The sequence below is a fragment of the Rousettus aegyptiacus genome, unplaced genomic scaffold (genome assembly GCF_014176215.1).
Source record: "Rousettus aegyptiacus isolate mRouAeg1 unplaced genomic scaffold, mRouAeg1.p scaffold_m13_p_7, whole genome shotgun sequence".
NCBI lineage: Eukaryota > Metazoa > Chordata > Mammalia > Chiroptera > Pteropodidae > Rousettus > Rousettus aegyptiacus.
This window is the reverse complement of record NW_023416310.1, coordinates 12,774,985-12,794,857: the sequence shown is the minus strand read 5'-3', so window position 1 is coordinate 12,794,857 and position 19,873 is coordinate 12,774,985. Positions and strand designations below refer to the sequence as shown.

The window sequence follows — 19,873 nt, the reverse complement described above, 5'->3', positions numbered from 1 at the left end:
TCGTCGCGGCTCCATCACCGGCTGCGGGTCCGGGGCTTCGAGGCCTCCCTGAGGGGAGAGCGGAGGACTTGGACCAAGCCCGCGGGGCCCAGGACCACGGTGCTCTGAGGGCGAGGAGCCGCGCCCCGGCCAGTTTCGGGTTCGCGAGGGTGGGGGAGTCGGTGCCCGGCAGCGGGCGGGCGGGCCGTCAGCTGCCCGGCCCGTCGCCTACCTCCCCGCCCCCCGGCTTCCTGCGGAGGCTGCGGCGGCCATGTTGTTGTGGGGCTGAGGCGGCGCCGCGGAGCCGGAGCGGCCGTGACAGGCTGCGCAACAGGTTCACTGTCGGCGGCCTGGCGACGAACCCGGCGGCGGCGGCGGCGGCCGAGCAGGGTCTCCCGGCGTCCGCCCGTGCCCGCGCTGCTGGTGCCGAGGGCCGCGTGGTCGCGCGGTGACGTGCGGGAGGCGCGGCGGAGGCGCCAGGTGGGTGAAGCCGCCCGCCCGGGCTGCGGCAGGGCGCGGGGCAGGTGCGGGCGCCGTGGCGCCCGCCGCGGGGAGGCTCCGCGGGCCGAGGTGGGGGGCGGCTGCGCGCCGCGGCCAACACGCACGGGTCCTGGGGAGCCCGGGCGGCCCCCGCGCTAGGCCCCTGGCGGGCTTGGCAGCGCCCGGCGGAAACCTCCGGCCCCGGGTTCCTGCCCCCGCGGCGGGGCCAGCGGGGGACGCCAGGCGGCCCGGGCGGGGCTGCCCCCTCTCCGCGCCGAGCCGGGCCGCGGCCTCTCCGGGCAGGTGCGGACGCCGCTGAGGGCGGCGGGGCCCTCGCCTCCGGGGTGCGGGCGTGAGAGAGCCCCGAGGGGCACGCGCACGCTTCCTCGGGGATTCATTTCCCGGGGTGAGGAATGTTAGGCGCGCCGCATCCCGGTGCGTCAAAGTAGCCAGAGTCGCGGGGCGGATGCTCGGCGTCCATCGCTCGCTTTAAGCCAAAGTTGGGAAATGTTATAATTTGACTTGAGCGTTTTTGACTTCCAGGGTATACAGGAAGCGTGGAGAGGTGCAGTCTCTTAGGTCAGAGTAAAGTTTATTGCTTGTCATTTAAAAAAAAAAAAAAACGCCCACATGTGAGTGATGAATAGGTAAACCGAGGCTGAAACTACAGATGGCTTTGCATTCCGTAAAAAAAAAAAAAAAAAATGCTGTACTTGGATTTATTACGTGCTTTATCATTAATTGATTGCCAGTGGCTACTGTGCTCTATTTGAGCCTTACAGTAATTACGAATTAAAAATATTTCTGATAGAGGCAACCACTTTATAAGAATTAAGGTTAACACAGAAAATGCCCTAGATCGTTTTCAGTCGTGCTTACTTGCTTATCGAGAAATAGGCGCGGTGTGTTTGTGTTGAAATTTTGTGGTGTTTTATTAGCTTAATTTAGGTAGTGTGGACTCTGTAGGTTAAGCTTCTTAAGCCTCTCAAGAATATTACTTGCCTCGCTTCCTTTGCTTGTTTCCTATATTGTTAATCAGCGATAAAACCTAAATGCAATTTAGAAACATCATGTAAAACCTTTACATAAATTAATAACGATGACCCTCAATTTTTAAAGATAATAGCAACTCTGATGTGCACACCTTTGAGTTTCTTTGGCTGTGCTTTCAATTCCTTTGTAATTTCTCCTTTTTTCCAGCTTTATAGAGATACTATTGACATATATCCCTTGTAATTTCAAAAGTATGTAAGGTGGAAGTTATTTTTAAAAGCTTAATTTAAGAACAAGCAGAATTTCATGTTTTGGAAGGACATGGGAAAATGTGCAGTGCTGCTATTTTAATGTAATTTTAATGAGCAGCTGAGACGCTTGCGTTTTTTTACCCTTTATTGCATATAATTGTTTCCTTTGCTCACTTTTATAATGAAAGGTAAAATTGTCTGAGAAAATTTGACCTGTTCTTAATAATTGAGCAGGGAGGTACTGTTGTTCAGCATATGTTGTTAAACATATGTCAAGGCTAAAATCCTGATCTCCTGAATATGAGGACATGTGTTAGGCATGTTCTTGGATTGGAATTATAGTTTAAACATTTTTGCATTTTCATAAAAATAGAATAGTAGAAGGAACCTCATATACCCATCACCTAAACTCAGCAGCTTTCTTTATGTATCTTTTCCTCCTTATCTTTGTTATCTTTTCCTCCTTATCTTTGTTCGGTGATTTCACCTTATACACTTACTATGCCCTCTTTTAAAAAGTAGAAAATTTACACCTTAGGATTTTTACTTTTAATTTAACTTTAATATAGAGATTAAAGAAAAGTTTGCAATTTCCATCTTTCTAGTAAGACAAGAACATTTATTGGCTGTCTCTTTTAGTGATCTTCAGTATATGTTTACCATACTTGTCATTTATTGAGCACTTACTATATGCTAGGCCCTATGCGCTGTTTTACATAATTATTTAAAGCTCACAGGGACCTTAAGAGTAGTTCTTTCCCTCTCATCAGATAATTAAGTAAAATGTGTACCTGGAGGTTAACTGCTCTAGGCAGGTCTCTAAGCCCTTAAGTACAAGAGCCAGGTTTCAAACCAAGATCCTTCTAACCTGTGAAGTTATCTGGTTCATTCATCTTGGTTCAGGGGGGAATAAAGAAACCCTTTTCGGGGCATTCAATAAATATTTGTTGAGGAAATGAATAAAAAGTACAGATTAGTCTATTTATAAGTAGCTAGAATTTTCATATACTGTATTTACTTGTAAAGCATTTATATTAACAAATTTTAGAAATTATTCGGAATGAACTAATTATATTACTAAAAATGTGATATATTTATTGCCATCTAACAGTGCATTTACTTGTTTTGTTTTTTTGTATTTTGACCTTATTTATGGAAAAAATTGTGTAATAACTTTTTGAAGGAAGGCTAAAAAACAGGCAGACTTTTTTGGTGTGCTAATTTGTTAAAGGCAGGATTCCAAGTGTGAGGTAGAAAAATATTTAGAATTCTGTAAAGTAATAGATCTAAAGATGAAGATACATCAGAAACACTTTGTACCATCCTGTAACTATAAAGCACAGAGCCAAATGTTAGAGTCCTGTTAGGTAGAATGTACCTTTAGGTATTCTTAAGAAGGAGGAACTGAACTGGTTTAAAGGATCTGAAGGCAGAGAGGAAGTGGGGGAGGAGGGGAGGAAACAGCCAAAATAGGACAGTGAATACATCAAAAAATAATGTATTTTTACAACTCTGAGAGGGCAGCATATTTCATTTGCAAATGTATAGTATTATTTTGAGAGATTCACTCAAAAAATAATTTCACAGCTATTATCAGGACATTGAATGATTTATTGTGAAGCAATTCAGCAGTGGTTATGGAAGACATTTAGGGATGTATTACCAGATGGTAGACATTTAGCTTGTTTCATTTAAGCAACTGTTTTATGTTTTCTAGATTATTTTCTTCACTGATACAGATTCATGTTAGAAAAGTATATAAGGTTTAATAAAAATTTTATTTATTTTCATCATTATTATAGTAGATAAGGGTATACAGGCTTTCAAGTTAAACCTCCTACCCCCAGCTCCAACACTGAATGGTTGTATGACCTTGAGCAACTTATTTTAATTCTATAAGCTTCTGTTTCATCTATAAAATGGGAATTAAGTAAGGTCAAGTTAATGAATTTTCACAACTTATGTAATATTTGGTGACTACTTTTTAATTAATATGAAATACTTTTGGTGAATATAAGTGAGAACTTCAAAGTTAATGAAATTTATGAAGAAAGAAAAACAATTAATGAAATTTGCTGAGAACAATGCAGACTGGGAATGCGTATGTAGCATTCATTCTCTAACTTTGTGGTAAGTCCTGAAAACTGGAATGGTAGAAGAAAAGCCATGGTTATGACATGAGATTTAATTAAATTCCATTTACCTTCTCATTAGAAGCATTTGAGGCTTTCCCTCTGCTAAACTGCCAGTGAAGTGCTTATAAAGTGATTTGTCTTGCTGCAGACAACATCTACATTGAAAGGCTTTCCCTTCCTACCTCTCCTTCCTTCTGGTGTCTCGTCCTCATTCCGTGATTATGACTCGGAATTTTGCCTCCTTCTAGCCTTCTAACTCCTACATTCAGAATCTGGAGTTCCACTGGGTCCCAGAGAGCTGAGTCACTTGGATGATTGAGATAGAAAGAGCCATTTAGATTAGATACAGATAACCCCATTTTTTTGGAACACACTCTCCTGTCCCTGAGGTTTAGTCTGTCGCATGGTAGCAATCCCTTTTTTAAAAAGTACATGCTGCAGGTCCCTCTTAAATCCATCTTTGCTACTGCTTTCCTCATTAGGTTGACTTTACTGCATCTTTATCTTTCTAGGAGCTTCAAAGAAAAAAAAAATAAGTCTTTATTCCCTTTTTTTCTCCTATCTTGCTTTAACTTTTTTATCCTCAAACACTATCGTCTTTAAAAAGTTTTAAATCTAGTGAAGATACTCATAATTCATGGTATTGAATTCATTCTTTTAACAAATATTGAGTGCCTACGTTGCAGGAACTGGTCCAAGCACTGAGTGTATAAGCATTGAACAAAATACACAAAACCCTCTGCCTTCGTGCTGCTTATATTCAAGAAGGGGGAAGAGAGATTTTTAAAAAATGCTGAGAGGTTAGAATTTGCAAAGTGCCATGGAGAAAAGTAAGACAGGAAATGGGGGTAGGGAATATATAGCTAGGGATAATTGATGAAGTAAATTTGTCTTATTCAAAATTATTAAAGAATTCAAGACTGGGGAAGGATTATTGTGTGTACTTTATGAGTAAACAATAGTATTTCAGGTCATTGTATTTAACGTAAGTGTTTATCATTTTAGTATTACTATTTGGTTTGCACCCAGAAGCTCTCTGAATTTTTTTATTTTCTAGTAACTTAAGACAGAAGAAAAACCCCAAACTCAGGCACAACGTGAGTCTAGAGCAGAGATTTGTCAAATTGTCTAGAATGGATAACTAAATTTGAATTTTCCTTAAAGTGCTGTATTGTTTTTGTTGCTAAATTCTGTAGGCTTTTTATTTATATCATTTTTATTGTGATTTGTAATATGTGCCCCCGGTGGAAAATTGGAAAGCTACAGGGAAATTGAAAGAAGAAAATCATAGCCACTAGTAATCACATTACCCAGAATAATGTTCACTGTTAATATTTTGGTAGATCTAGAAATGTTTCTTTGCAAAAATTGGAATTACATTATATACTATGCTATATAATCTGCTTTTTAGCTTACTAGTATTTATCAAAAAAAGTTTCCATTTTATTGTGCTTATCTACAATATAATTTTATTGGCTAAATTACACTGATAAAAATATATTTTATTGCCACGCTACTACTGAATGGCAGTGTCTAATACTTATTGAACATTTACTATATCAAGGTACTTTTGAGACAGTCTACATAGTTTTACTCATTTAGTCTTCAGCCTCAAGAGCTGTTCTACTATTATTTGTTTTACAGTTGAGAAAATTGAGCAAGGACAGGTTTAGTAATTTCCCCAAGATCCCACAGCTAAAAAGCGGTAGACATAGGATATGTGACCTTAGTTTAACTCTACATCTTGTTCTCATATCATTAACTCATTTATTCTTGTAACCATCTGTGTTCACACCTATGATTATTTCCTTAGATTCCATTTCTAGTAATTGTAGTAATGTTGGATCAAAAGGTATGGGCACTTCCTAAGGGCCATGTAAACATACTGCCAAGTTGTTTTCTACAGACTTGTTGGTACAAGTTTGTAGCTCTCCTACCAAGTGAAATCAGTCCTATTCCCCACATCCTCAGAAACACTGCTTTTCTTTTTTTTTAAATCTGCTAATATGATAAAGACTACTTTGTTTTAATTTTTTTTCTCTGAGTATTAGTAATATTATACTTCAAAATTTTTTCCTTTGAGAAATATTGTCTCTGTCCTTTTCTCACTTCATTAGCATGTTTATCTCTTCGTCATTTCAAGAATTCCTAATATAAAAAGAATAGTGATTCTTTGCCATATAGGTGTAAATTTTTTTTCAAGTCTGTTTCCTAGTTGTTGTTGTTTTTTTTTTATGGATTTTTATTAATGATAGTAGCTAACATTTATATAGTACCTCCCATATATAGCACTATTCTGGTTCATTATATTTATTAACTCATTTAATTTTTACATCCCTGTGAGGTAGGTGCTATTATTAGTCCCACTTACAAAGTTCTCTGACATTATCTTTTTAATTCTCACACAGCTTTTTCCTCTGGGTGTTTGCTCATTTCTGCTCCCAGTTCTTAAAATTCTCTTTTCTCTTTCTAGCTTACTGGGTTCTACCTGTTGTTTAGTTCTTTATCACTCAGTGTCGTAGTCATTTCCCCTGAGATTGCTCAACTAATAACTTTCCAGTTCCCTGAGACAAAGTTAGGTGCCCACCTTCTGTCCTTTCTTTATACCTATAGCCTTACAGAATTCTAAGTTTGGTCTTACTCCTGTTCTGTATTCCCTTTTCTTATACTGGTATTATACATCCCATGACTCAGTAAATACTTGTTGATTTGAATTAAAGATGTTCATGGTGATGTTGATGATATCAAGAAAAGAATTAACCTTCCAAGTATATAGTAAAACAGGGAAACACTGTGAAAATAGCATTGGAGCTTAGGCTTTGAAGGCTGGTGGGGAAGGAGAGGATAAGGGAGGGGCACAGGGACTGAAATTGAGTGAAAACAGACGTGGAAATTTCCCATTCTGGAAACAGCAAGTTATTTAGAATGGTTTTGAGGATTATTAACCTTGCCTCTGGGGAAAGCCTGATGAAATAAAATCTCTCTTTCACCTCAGTACCTTTTTTCCAAGTATGGGAGAAGTTGGAGTGTCCTGATGTGATCTTGATAAGATTCTGAAATGCCCAGGAGAGTTTTGGTGAGATGGTGGGGTATAGTCAGAGCCTTAGGGGAGAAAACAAACCCTGAAGCTTTTGCTTCCAGACTTCGGGTTCCATTTATAGCTCTCCCTGGCGATAACACATTTGATTAGACCTCAACTCTCTCCAGCCTTCATTACATTTAGGTTCTAGCTTTGTTAAGAAACATTTGTGTCTTAATTTACTAGTTTAATTTTTAGGTCTACTGTCTGCTGATCTTAAGTGAGCACTTTATATATTAACAATATAATTTATTTAAAGTTATATTAAAGTAAATATTTTCCATGTCTTTTCCTCTTTAAATTTAACTTTATTTCTCATGTATCTAATTTAATTTTTTATTAAAATAATACATGCTGATTGAAGAAATTTTGTAAAGTAGAAAAAAAGTAGGAAGAAAAAGTCATTCTAAGTTCAGCAGCCAATGACAACCACATTTTAGTGTCTTCTTCCCACCTATCTTTTTTGTTTGCTTGTTATTACATATATATTATTGTACATGTTTTACAATAGAACATTTTAGCTAGGAACATGGCTTTTGGGTGTCTCATTGGGATTTTAGTTCCAGCTTAGGCTTTTATAAGCTTTGTGAGTCTAACAATCATACTAAGCCTCAGTATTCTTTAAACAGTAGAGATTTCATAATATTTATCTATAGGATTGTTAGTTTGACTATCTCATATACATTCTCGGTAAATGAAACAATAATTATCAGGCCTGTCTTGATTGGCTTAGCTTCGGCTACTGCTTTGGTCTGTGTGCTTGGAGGGGGAAGGTAGGGGCACAATTCCTTTCTTTTCTGAAATAATTAAAATTTAGTTTAAAAAATTTTTAACATTCTCAGTGGGACTATGAAAATGTTTACCATGAGACCACCTTTAAAGTGTTATTTGTCTTGGACCAGCCCCACAGTTGATAAGTGGCCAGAGCCTTTCTAATAATGATAATGATGGTAATGATAATGATAACAATGATAATGAGGTAGCAATGATAACATGTGAAGACCTGAGTGTAGGGCTTGACATTTGGTTAAGTATTCCATGTATTCAGTGATTGTTGTCTGCCATTATTATTTTCATAATGATAAATACATATTTATATTATATCAAATTTTAAATTATGAGAACATAACCAGTTTCCATGTTATTACATGGTCTAGCTGAACTTTTTAACAGATTTATTGAGATATAATTCACATATCATTATGAATTTGATTTAAGTGGCAGCATAATACTTGACTCAGTACACTCCACCATTATGGGAGTCTCATATTCCAATTTTTTCCTATAATAATTAATAACTATAGTGACTATCTTTATGGATAAGGCAATTCCCACATTTTTTCTTATTTCTCTACGATGGAGTCCCAGAAGTGAAATTATTTGCTTATAGGAAATGAACATTGATAGGATTCTTTCTGTTTATTTTCCCATGACTTCTGAAGAGCTGTACTAATTTGCACTCCTATGAGTTACGTCTGTAGCAGTCATTTCCTCTCACCTTTGCTAACCTTGAATATTAGCCAAGGCTTGTTTTTTAAATAAGTTTATAAGGAGTAAATTAAACTTCATTTGCATTTTCTTGATTATTAGTAATGTTAGCATTTATTAGCCACTTTTATTTCCTCTTTGTAAAAGTGTCTTTTTGAGGTCTTAGTGTATCCATTATCTATTTTAATAGGTCTTATACATAAAAATATTTGTTGTGATTTCCCCCCATTAGTTTACCTTTGAATTTTATTTTCAATAGAGTTTAAAAATATTTATATAGCTGAATCTGTTTATTTTTTCTTTTCTGTTCTCTTGAATGGCTTTGAAACTTGGAAAGTTATGTTTGTTTCAAAGAGGTGATATTTTACTTGGAGGTAAAAGCATCTTTATGAATTTTTTCCCTCTGTACTTCTTAAATAAATAATTTTGCTTTAATATTTCGTCCTGATGTGAGACAGCAGAGGATAAGCCAAATAGCTGCCCCCCCCCCCCCAACAGCACTGAAGGCTGAGTCACAAGCTATTCCTAGATGTTTTTTTCCCTGTTGTGTAGGTGAATTGTCTTGTTCAGAGTTGTTGACTAATTTTTCCTAAATTGGTTTAATTTAAATCTTCAATATAATTGGAGTACTAACTCTTCAGTATTCGTTTACCATTTCTATTCTTTTTTGCCTGCTTGGTTTATTAGTTGATTCTTTGTAGGCTAAACTTAACATTTATAAAAGTCTAAACTTATAATTTATATTTAAACATCTTAAACTGGCGATGCACAGTTGCAGAACTAGAACTAAGATTTAGTATAGAAGAGTTGTCTTCTTTGAAGTTTTTATGTCTCAGCTTGCTGTGTGGATTTGGGGCCCTAAGCTGAGGATAGAAAAAATAGTAACTTTTTTCTCATATATTGATTAAAATAAGAAATACATTTCCTTTTTATTAGTATTTGGTACAAATGTAGTTAGTTTGTTGTAACAGTTCAGTGAAGTCAAGTTAACTATTGTAGTTGAAAATAATGTTGAAGTAATAGTAGTAATAGCCATCATTTATGAGCACTTTCTATGTGCCAGATGCTTTACAGACATGCTATCTGAGCCTTAAAACAACTGTCTGCATTTATAGATTAGAAAATTGAAGCTGTGTTCTATGAAAGTCCCCAAGGCTAAGAGGTAACTGCAGTAGGATTTGAACTCAGATTGGTCTGTTTTCAAAGTTCATGTTCCAATCTGTTCACCTGCTTATCCCCAGTGCAACTGAAGGAGTGCTAATCCCTTAGAGTCAAAGGGTTTGTGTTAAATGGTATTTTAGCACCCGGCCGATTATGAGGCACTAGGTCTGTAGAGATGAAGAGACATTCACATAGGCTCACAGTCTAGTAGAGAGAGGTGCACAGGCATGAAAACAAAAGTTACAATACTAGGTGGTATGCAGTTTAATGGAGATAAATACAAGATGAAATGGGAATGTAGCAAAGGAAGGCTTGTAGGTGGAAGTATCACTGAGAAGTAGGTAATTCCACAGGTTCACAGAGAGGGAGCATTGGAATAAGATGAGGCGGAGGTAGAGGGAACGTATTCCAATGTCGGAAAAGTGGGCAGAGGATAGACCCTGAAACATCTTGTATGCCATGTGAAGGAAGTTAGAATTTTTAATAACAGCCTTTTTGAGATATTTTATGACTCATATATCATAAAATCCACCCTTTTATCATTTACAATTTTATGGTTTTAGTATAGTCACAGAATTGTGCAGCCATCACCACTGTCTAATTTTAGAGCATTTTCATCATCCCAAAATGAATGCTCTATACCCATTAGCAGCCGCTCTCTATTCCCTACCCACAGCACCCTTAGTTCCAGGTAGCCACTTTCTGTCTCTGAATTTGCCTATTCTGGACATTTCATATGGAAGCATACAATATGTGTGTGTGTGTGTGTGTGTGTGTGTGTGTGTGTGTGTGTGTGTGAAAGAGAGACAGACAGACAGACAGACACAGAAACACTGAGAGAGACTGAGAGACTGGCTTCTTTCATTTACCATAATGTTTTTAGGGTACATTCATATCGTAGCATGCATCAGTAATTCTGTTCCTTTTTATGGTCAAAAAACTTTCAATTTTTGGATGTACCACATTTTGTTAAACCATTTATCAATTGATGGACATTTGGATTGTTTACACTTTTTAGCTGTTATAAATAATACTACTCTGAGCACTTGCATCTGAGTTTTTGTGTAGACATAGGTTTATGTTTTCACTTCCACTGGGGTGGAATTGCTGAGATATGGTGGCCTGTGTTTAACATTTTGAGGAAGAGCCAAATTATTTTCCAGAGCAGCTGAATGAACCATTTTACATTTCCATCAGCAGTGTATATGAGGGTCCAATTTAGGAGATCAGATTTTATACTTTTGGTGAACTACTACATAGAGTCACAGTGGAAAAATCGATAAAAATTATTGGATTGGATTTCTGCTTCCCCAGTGTGGTTCAAGATACATGCAAGGTAGAAAGCTTTTCCTGATAAATAAAACCAAAATGCAAATCATTTCCTCAGTTCTTAAGGGCTGTTGTTGCTATTCCATTCCCATAGTCTTTGATTTTTACGTGTTAGTATGGACTACTTACTGATAATCTGAGTTATTAAGGATTCCTGAAATTTAGTGTTTATCACTAAAATTAGCCAATTTCTAGAGTTGTCTTAGGGCTCTGGTTTTCTTATAAGAAATCGGTTAGGTATACAATGCTTTGGCAGCATTGAAAAATTCCTGCTATGCATGCTCACACTCAGATGGGTACTATTTTCTGTGCATTATTGGTATTGTCTTGAGTTTGATATGGTTCCAGTTGCTACTATTCTTGAAGTAGTGCAATTTTAGAATTACTGTTATTTATTTTATTGACCATTTTGCTGTCATGTAATAGTTGCATTGCTATAGTTCTTCATCATAGTTATTTTTCAACTGGAAAGTGGGAGCAGGTAGGAGCAGGTTCTCTCTCTTGTCCCACTTAAGTGTGCCGTGGTTAGAATAATTTGAGAATGAATGGATTACATAATTGGAAAGACTGCTTTGATTAGGTGTTTCTAATGTTTAGTGATAGATATTATCTGGATATATTATTGATTTTAGTATGACTAATTCCATATTAGAATACCTCTTTTTATTTCCTGGTAATTTTTCTCCATTAGAACTTGGAGTTTCATTTTAAAATTCTTATTCCACATTTATTATTTTATATTTTATTGATATTGAAAAAACAGACATACTTTAAGTTGGCCTGATAGAAGAGGAGTAGATGAATGCCTTTTTATCCATTGGCTACTAGTTTGATTTCTTTCCTCTCTTGTTCTGTTTGTTTTTTGGTTGGAATGGAAAACCACCAGTCACAGATAAAAGCTATGCAGGCCCTGCTGGGATGTGGCATCAGACTGGATGCCATTCTCTTTAGGCCTCTGTGGTAGGGTGTTTGTAGAGGAATGTACTTTTCCTCTATAGGTTCTAGCATTGGATGTAGCATGACTGGATTTGAGACAAGATTGGTAATTTCAGTTCAATGTTTTTTGGTAAAACTCGTTATTTAATATTGTTCATTATAAACTAAAAAATCAACAAGGGCAAGGCTCCGACTGATATTGGCTATTGGGTTAAAATATTTTGTAACATAATACAAAAATACATTCTATCTTTTCCCCTGGTTCCTGGTACAGAGCCCCTAAAACCTTTTGAATTTCCTGATAGGAGGAGTGTCTTATTATGAGTCCCTTTCCATCACACCTGACTTTATGCTAATTGGGTGACTTTGGGTGGCACTCCTAAATAGCCTCTGGATGAGGCTGGACAATCAGGAAAACCAAGAGATTAGAGAGCTGGAACTTTCAGCCCCGCCTAATAATAGTATAGATTTTTGTCTATTGCATGGAATTTTTTTTCCATCTTCACAATTTTCATGAGTTTTAACGGCTGTGTTATTTATCTGGTAGATAGACTGTGATTTATTAGCCATATTGCTGATTTCAGATGTTTAGATTTCAAGTTTTTTGCTATTATAAATAAAACTGATGAACATTGTTACTCATTGAATATATATTGAACATTTACTCTGCCAAACTCTGGTGCTGGATTCGCAAAGATAAGTTCTTTCCCTCAAGACGTTTTCTTCTAATCCATGACATGTACATATATAATTTTGAATATTTGCATCCATATTCTAGAATCTTGTATTTTTAAAAAAAGTTTACTTATAAACATTACTTGCCTGATATAGCCTTGAAATTATCAATTGTAAAAAGTGTGTAGTATTCTGAATGAATATAACTTTTCTCGTTCTTTTCTCTATTGGATAAATTATTTGTATTTTTTTCTGATATTGATGACATCATGATACGCACCTTGCATTCTGTTTTCCTTCATTTGATTATATTTTTAAGATACATTCCTATAAATGGATTAAGTGGATATTTTGTTTGGATGAATGTTCCCAGATTTAGAGGCACATGTTTTACCTATATTCTACCTTAAACCTACTTCTGTGGGATTTGCCTTTTCAGAAAATTTGATATACTTAATTTTTTGAACACTTTTAAATTTACAGAAAATTTGAGCAGATAGTAGTTTCCCATATACCTATCTTCCACCAAGTTTCCCGATATTAACATTTTACATTAATGTGGTACATTTGTTACAATTATTGAACCAATATTGATATTATTAACAAAAGTCCATGCTTTATTCAGTTTTTCTTAATTACCTAATGTCATTTTTCTGTTCCAGTATCCAGTCTAGGAGACCACATTACATTTATTTTCATAGCTCCTTAGGCTCCTCTCGGTGTGACAGTTACTCAGACTTTTCTTGTTTTTAATGACTTTAACAATTTTGAGTGGCACTGGTTAATTATATCGTAAGATGCTCCCCTGTTGGAATTTGATGTTTTTGTTGTGAGACAAACAACCATGGACTGGGCAGGCAAATTAACCAGACATAGTCATTGCAATATAAATGTATCCAAATGAATAGGTTTCTTATATACCAAATTTATAAAATTATTGTCGTTTTTACTTAACCATGAAATAGCTAGAGTAAATGAGACAAGAGCAGGATTCTGTTAAAAGATCAAAAAGAATAATTGAATAAACGTTCTTGAATAAGAAAAGACAATATTGTACAATGTTAATTTAGTTTAAACTGATCTGTTAATATAATATTCCAAATGAAATTTAACAGTTATTTTTCTGAAATTAAAAAAATGATTTTTAAGTTTAGTGAAAAAATAAGCATATGAGAGTAGTCAGAAAAAATCTGCAAAAAATGCGATAGTGGGTAGATAGGGATTTGCATAATCCAACACTATGGTAATTAGAACTCAAAGACAAAAGTACACAGGAAGATCCACAGAACAGAAATAAATCTAGGCTTATCTATAAACAATGTATAAGAAAAGAGGTACATTTTAGATGTTGGAAAAAGCTGAATTATTTTGTAAATGGTCTTAGAAAAACTTTGTTAGTGGTAAAAGGGTGGAGAAAACAATTTAGACATATCTATCTTGCCACTCCAAAATAAAAATCTAGATAGATCAAATATATAAATTAAAAAATATGTAAATCATATAGGTACTAGAAAAAAATACAGGACAATTTTCGAATATGAGACCTGGTATGAGACAGGCCTTTCTTATCATGATAGGATACTCAATAGTCATAAAGGAAAGATTGACAAATTTTGGTATAAAAATGAAGTTGGTATAATAAAAGATGCCTTAAAATTGAAAGGCAACAAGCTGGATAAAAAGCATTTACAGCATATATTCCAAGTCTGGGAGACTGAAAGAGAAGAGTATGAAATAGTCATCAAGGAGATGGGGAGAGCAAATGTGTTAGGGAAACGCGGCCTTCTCAGGCAACACTTAGGATCCACTTGGGTTAGTGGTCAGGAATTTAAAAGTGAGACCAGTTAGCGACTTGATTTATATAGTCATGAAATAAGTAGGCAATTGGATTTAGGACTGGGATTTTGTCAGATGCGTAGTATACAGGATAAGAGGAGAGTGAAGTTGAGGATGTACGTAAGAATTATTTAAAATGGTGGACTGTGGTATTTAATTTGGGTAAGGAGAAATATATAGTACTTAGGCAGAGGATGTGAGGATAAAAGGAAGAATGAGGGACAGTGAAAATTTGATGAAACCAATAGTTTATAAGTCCTTGTAGAGTTGAAGAATTGTTGGAGTCAGGGAAGTAGAGTGGGCTCTTGGGATAGATACCTTTGAAGGGAGAGTGGGAGAGTTGAAATGGGTTAGAGCAGGGGTCCTCAACCCCCTGGCCACTGGACCGGTACCAGTCAGTGGGCTATTAGGAACAGGGCCGTACAGCAGGAGGTGAGCGGCGGGCAAGTGAGCGAAGCTATGTCTGCATTTGCAGTTGCTCCCCAGCACCAGCTTCGCCATCTCAGCTCCACTTCAGCTCATTTGGCATTAGATTCTCATAGGAGTACCAGTCCCTGGTGCCAAAAGGATTGGGGACCGCTGGATTTGAGAGTACAGTTTTTGGAAATTATAAAGCCTAGGGTGTGACCTGGGAGTGGGTAGCTAAGATAAAATGGAGGATAAGATTTTTGAAACACAGTTCAAAGACTTAAAGGCCAGGATATGAGCAGGATCATCTGTGTGGATTAGAACATCACCAAGAATCATTAAGGAAATAATGTTGGAGAAGGAGATAGGTGAGCCAGGTGTTAAAGCCATCAAGGAATTACTCTGGTGGTTGTAGGGGACAACAGTGAAGGAAGACAGCCAGTGGTCAAGTCAGATGCATAAATGACAAGCTGGTTTTTTTCCAACTTACAAAAAATGTCAAACGTACAGAGATCGAAAGTACAGTGAACACTTATTTTCTATTTGTTTTCATTTACCCATCTACTTTTTAATGTTTTTATATTTTTGTTGGAGCTTTAATTCTTTTTGGAATAAGGCAGGTTATAAAATAAGTATGTTTCCACATTACTTTCCAGAATGATTGTCATGCTAATTTACAATTTTATTAGCTAGGTATTAATATAATACTTATTTTTACAGCTGTTACAGTTCCTTGCATTGTTAGCTCATCACTATTTTGTGCAAATAAGTTGCCACCTCTTCGCAAACCACACTCCTCCCTCTGCTTCTGCATTTACTGCTACCTCTGCCTTCAGTGTGTTTTTTTCCCCATATTCATTTAATAAATGTTTTGATGTGTAAGGCATAAGCTAATTTGAATATAAGCCTGAAATGCACAGATCTGGTTGATTCATGGGAACTGATTTGCATGTGACCTTCTCTTTTTTGGCTTGAGGAGAAGAGAAGTTTGTGCTTAGGTACCTGGGGGCCCCGGAGATCAAAGAGTCTGTTTTTAGCCTTGCCCTTTGGATGCTTGTCTGGGACCAAGGAAAATAGAGAAAGAAGGTTTGGAGAGAAAAGCTGTATTTTCTCCTTTTTCTTCTGCTTCCAAACTTATATGTATCTTTATTCATCCTTCCTTCTTTTCCTGTATTTTATTCCCAGAGCCAGAAATGTCTGTCCCAGGTTCTTCTACCTTTGTACTCTAGAGCTGTATACTTGACTTTCTCTAGACCCTAACTTTCCTTAGCTAACTTCCTTTTCTTCTTCCTTTTGGAAATTAAATCCCTCCTTCTTCCTCTAAAAGTAGTTTTGTTCTCCCATCTAAAAAGCATAAAGCCCTTTTCCTGAGGCCTCTTGTCTCTCCTCTCACCCTTTCTTCCCCTTCACTTAACATACGTCTTGAGTCACCTGCACTTCATCTCCCATTTACTGCCCGATCTACTTTAATTAGGCTTTTACAGCCAGTTCACTGTACTGGAGCTGTTCTCACAACAGACTGCCAAAGCTAATGGCTGAGTCTTGACCTCAGTGACATCTGGCAGTTATGACTATTATCCCCTTGAATTTTTTTTCTTAATTTTATATCCTGATTTATCACCTTTTTCTCAAATTCTTACTTTCTACACATGCTTTCCGTGGGTAATGTTATTTACTGACATGGTTACAACTATTCCCAGTCCCTGATGACTACCATATCTGAATTTCTAGCTTCAGCGGAATTCTTCCTATCTCTTTGATGTCTCTACCTTAATGTCTTTATAGGTGCATCAGATTGGATATGCTCAAAATTGAACATGTTGCTCATTCCCCACATCTAATATCCAAATCTTTACTTTCTTAGAGCTCCTGTCTTGGTTAATATTACTGCTCTACAATCACCCAAGATAGAGACTCATCTGTGATGCTCTTCTTTCATCTTTCACATTCAGCTGATCAGAAAATCCTGTCCATCCTACCTCTGAAATGCCTATTCTCTATTGCCCAAGTTCAAATTCTCACTACCTGGATTATGCCGCGTACTTCGTAACTGGTGTCCCTGTCTGAAGACACTCAAATCCAGTTCAGTTCCTATATTCTTTGTCAGAATGCTCTTCCTCTGCCTTTAAAAGACCAGGTTCTTCTCTTTCTCATATATTCTTTCCCTGCATAATGTCATTCATTGACATGATGATAGCTCTTTTCAGTCCTTGGTGACTACCACATCTGGGTCTCTAGCTGGAACATATATTGTGTTCCAAATACTGGCTTTTCATAACTTGCACAGTGAAGGTCAAAATCAATAGCATTACGTACTTTGTTCCTTAAATTGTGTGGCAAGTTACTTTATTGTGTTGGTGTCTCTTTAATTGTTTCTAAAATGAAGAAGATGGCATTCAGTATGATATTTTAAGTTTTTTAAAAAAATCGTAAAATATTATAGAGAAAAATATAGAGCAACTTCAATATGTAAAACAGCTACTTTTATTGAAGTTACTATTCTCTTCTAATCCTCCATCCTCCTACCTAACCCACCTCTGTGTATCTCCTTGAAATGTCTAGAACTCCAACAAGCACAATTTGGAACTACTGGGTTTCTTAAGTCTCTTTTAGCACTTAAGATTGAGTGCCTTCGAATCACATCACTCTCAAATCACACCCTCTTTGAATAGGAAAGGCTCTGGTGTTAAACTATTATAGTTTCCTTCTTTTAATCTTTTTTAGGTTCAGATACTTTTTCTTTGTAACATGCCTATCTATATACCTATACAAGGTCTTTCAATCCGAGGACACCTAGAATCCATTTACTTTGCCACTGACCTCATATTAGATATTTCTTACACAAACATTACCTCCTTTGTGATATGTACCATACTTTGATTTGCCTCCCATTTGTATTCTATCTTCAGATCTTTTTATTACAGTGACTATTCAAACTTTTGTTTGATAAGTAATAACTGGATAAATGAAAGAATAGATGGGGAACAGATATGGAGAATATATGTACTTTGTAAATTTCATCTTACTTTAGAAACTATAAAGAAGTAGGTAACTTTACAGCAATTATTCTCTCATAGAACTGACCTTGCTCTCCTTGGGAATCAGATGAAGAAGGAACATTTTTCTCAACCGATCAGCAAGTTTGGAGAGTTGGCTCTGTGTATATAGGACATGGAGTAGAGGAGGAACTGGATAAAGTTATTTAAAATATTCCTTCAGGAACTTGATTATCTTGTTTTTGAATGTCAGATCTTCAGTCAAATTTATTTAAACCAACATTTAACCAGTGCGATTTGAATTATAATTGAAAAACCTAAGTTTTCCTTTCCATCCCTCTATAAAGCCTTCAGAATTCAATGGGAAATAAACTTTTATCTCTAAAAGTATACTTCAAAGAAAAAAAAGTAACAAAAGGGCCATGTTGCAAGGGACAGTTTGGTCTAAAATCCATGGCTCTGATGCCTGCAGGGTTTCAAGGAAGAAGTTTGAAGTGAATTCTGCTTTCTTGCTAGTTTCTTTTCTAAATATTCAACATTGCCTCTCTCCATGTTTCCCTTGCTTTGTTTCTTCCTCCTTCTCCTCCTCTTTCTCTTCCTCCTCCGTTCTTCCTTCCTTCTTTTTCATATCCCGATTATGTTATTCACTTACCCAATTCATTTGTTCAGCATTTACTTATTGAGCATTTTCTCTGGGAGACCTGGTTTAGGCACTAGGCATACAGAGTTAAATAAAAATGAACTGTCCAAATAGGTGAAATAGGCAAAGATGTGAAACATGCAAAATTGAAATTCAGTGTGATAAATGAAGTTATTGTGGGATGAACAAGTGTTATGGATATACCCACAAGGTAGATGACTACCTGGGTGGACAGAAGCCTTTCAAAGAAGAGGTGACATTTGAATTGGGAGTTGAAGAATAATAGAAAGTGGTAACTGTGACAAAGGGAACAGCTCTTTACAAAGGAATAGAGGAATGGAAAAAGCATCATTGTTTCACAAAAAGGTAGGTGCACTTCAGACATCTGAATCAAGAGGAACTGTCTAGAATGTTGCAAAGTAGATTGGGGTGAGATTCTGAAGGGTGCCATATTTCATACCAAAGTTTGGGTTTTAACTTGTAATCAGTTGAATAATTTAAGCAGGATAAGGGCGTTAATGGATGTTTTGGAAAAAAACTAGTAGTTCCCTGGAAGGATCTGTTTACTGAAAACTAAAAGGCTTAAATGAGAGACAAGCATTTATTTAAGATCAAAGAATAGCTATTTGGGAAGCATCGATTTAGGCAGAAGCACAAATAATGTCTTGATTAGGAGACAAAGGAAAAAGGTATTTATAGGAAAGGTAAGGGGAACAATTATATCTCTAGTAGAAAGGCATTTCTTTTGGTGCAGATAAGCTAACTGTAGTGATGCTGATTCCAAACACCATTTTTAATTTTCAGTCCAATCCAGTAGTCATAATATCTACTTCCTTATTATCTTTTTAAAATTAAAAAAAAAATTTCAATTGCAGTTAACATACAATATTATATTAGTTACAGGTGTACAACATAGTGATTAGACATTTATATAACTTACAAAATGATCACCCTGATAAGCCTAGTACCCATCTGACACCATACATAGTAATTACAACGCTATTGATTAGATTTGCAAACAGTTGTTTGGGGCATAATGTTGCTTAAGGCCAATTCAAAGGTTATTCTGTTCTGTTTTAATACTCCATAGGTTTGAGGCATAAGATGTGCAAGGCAGTTCCTCTGGGATGGTAGCTCTGGCTCCATTTTACAGTGGCTCTGTTTGTATTATTTTTTATAGGTCTCAAAGCAGAAAGACCATTTTAGAAGCTTTATGCCCTAATTCACATAAGGACCTTCTGAGTCACAGTCTCCTAGTGATAGGCCTCAGAATCTATAGAATTAGTAAATGTGCTAGGTTGTATCATCAGGGAAGTTGGGAAACTTAAAAATAGAGTGTTGAATATAAGAGATGTGGCTTCTAGGACCAGTTTTGCTACTGACTAGTTGCTTGAGTTTGTACAAATATCTTAGTTTTTACAACTTAAAAATTTAGGGTTTGGGACTAATTACTGTAATTTTTTCTTTCTGTAATTCCATGCTAACCA

The 19,873-nt window shown here is 36.7% G+C and overlaps 1 protein-coding gene across 5 annotated transcripts in view; it reads left to right on the top strand.

The window, feature by feature from the left end:
- Nucleotides 1-239: 239 nt before the first annotated feature.
- ITSN2 (intersectin 2) overlaps nt 240-19,873 on the top strand; it is a 109,663-nt gene continuing 90,029 nt past the window's right edge. For 3 of the 5 annotated variants that reach the window (XM_036223962.1, XM_036223964.1, XM_036223963.1), the window contains exon 1: nt 240-459. The gene's annotated coding sequence lies outside the window, so the exon portion shown is untranslated. The remainder of the gene's footprint in view (nt 460-19,873) is intronic. The other 2 variants (XR_004951830.1, XM_016121702.2) reach the window with 1 other exon arrangement.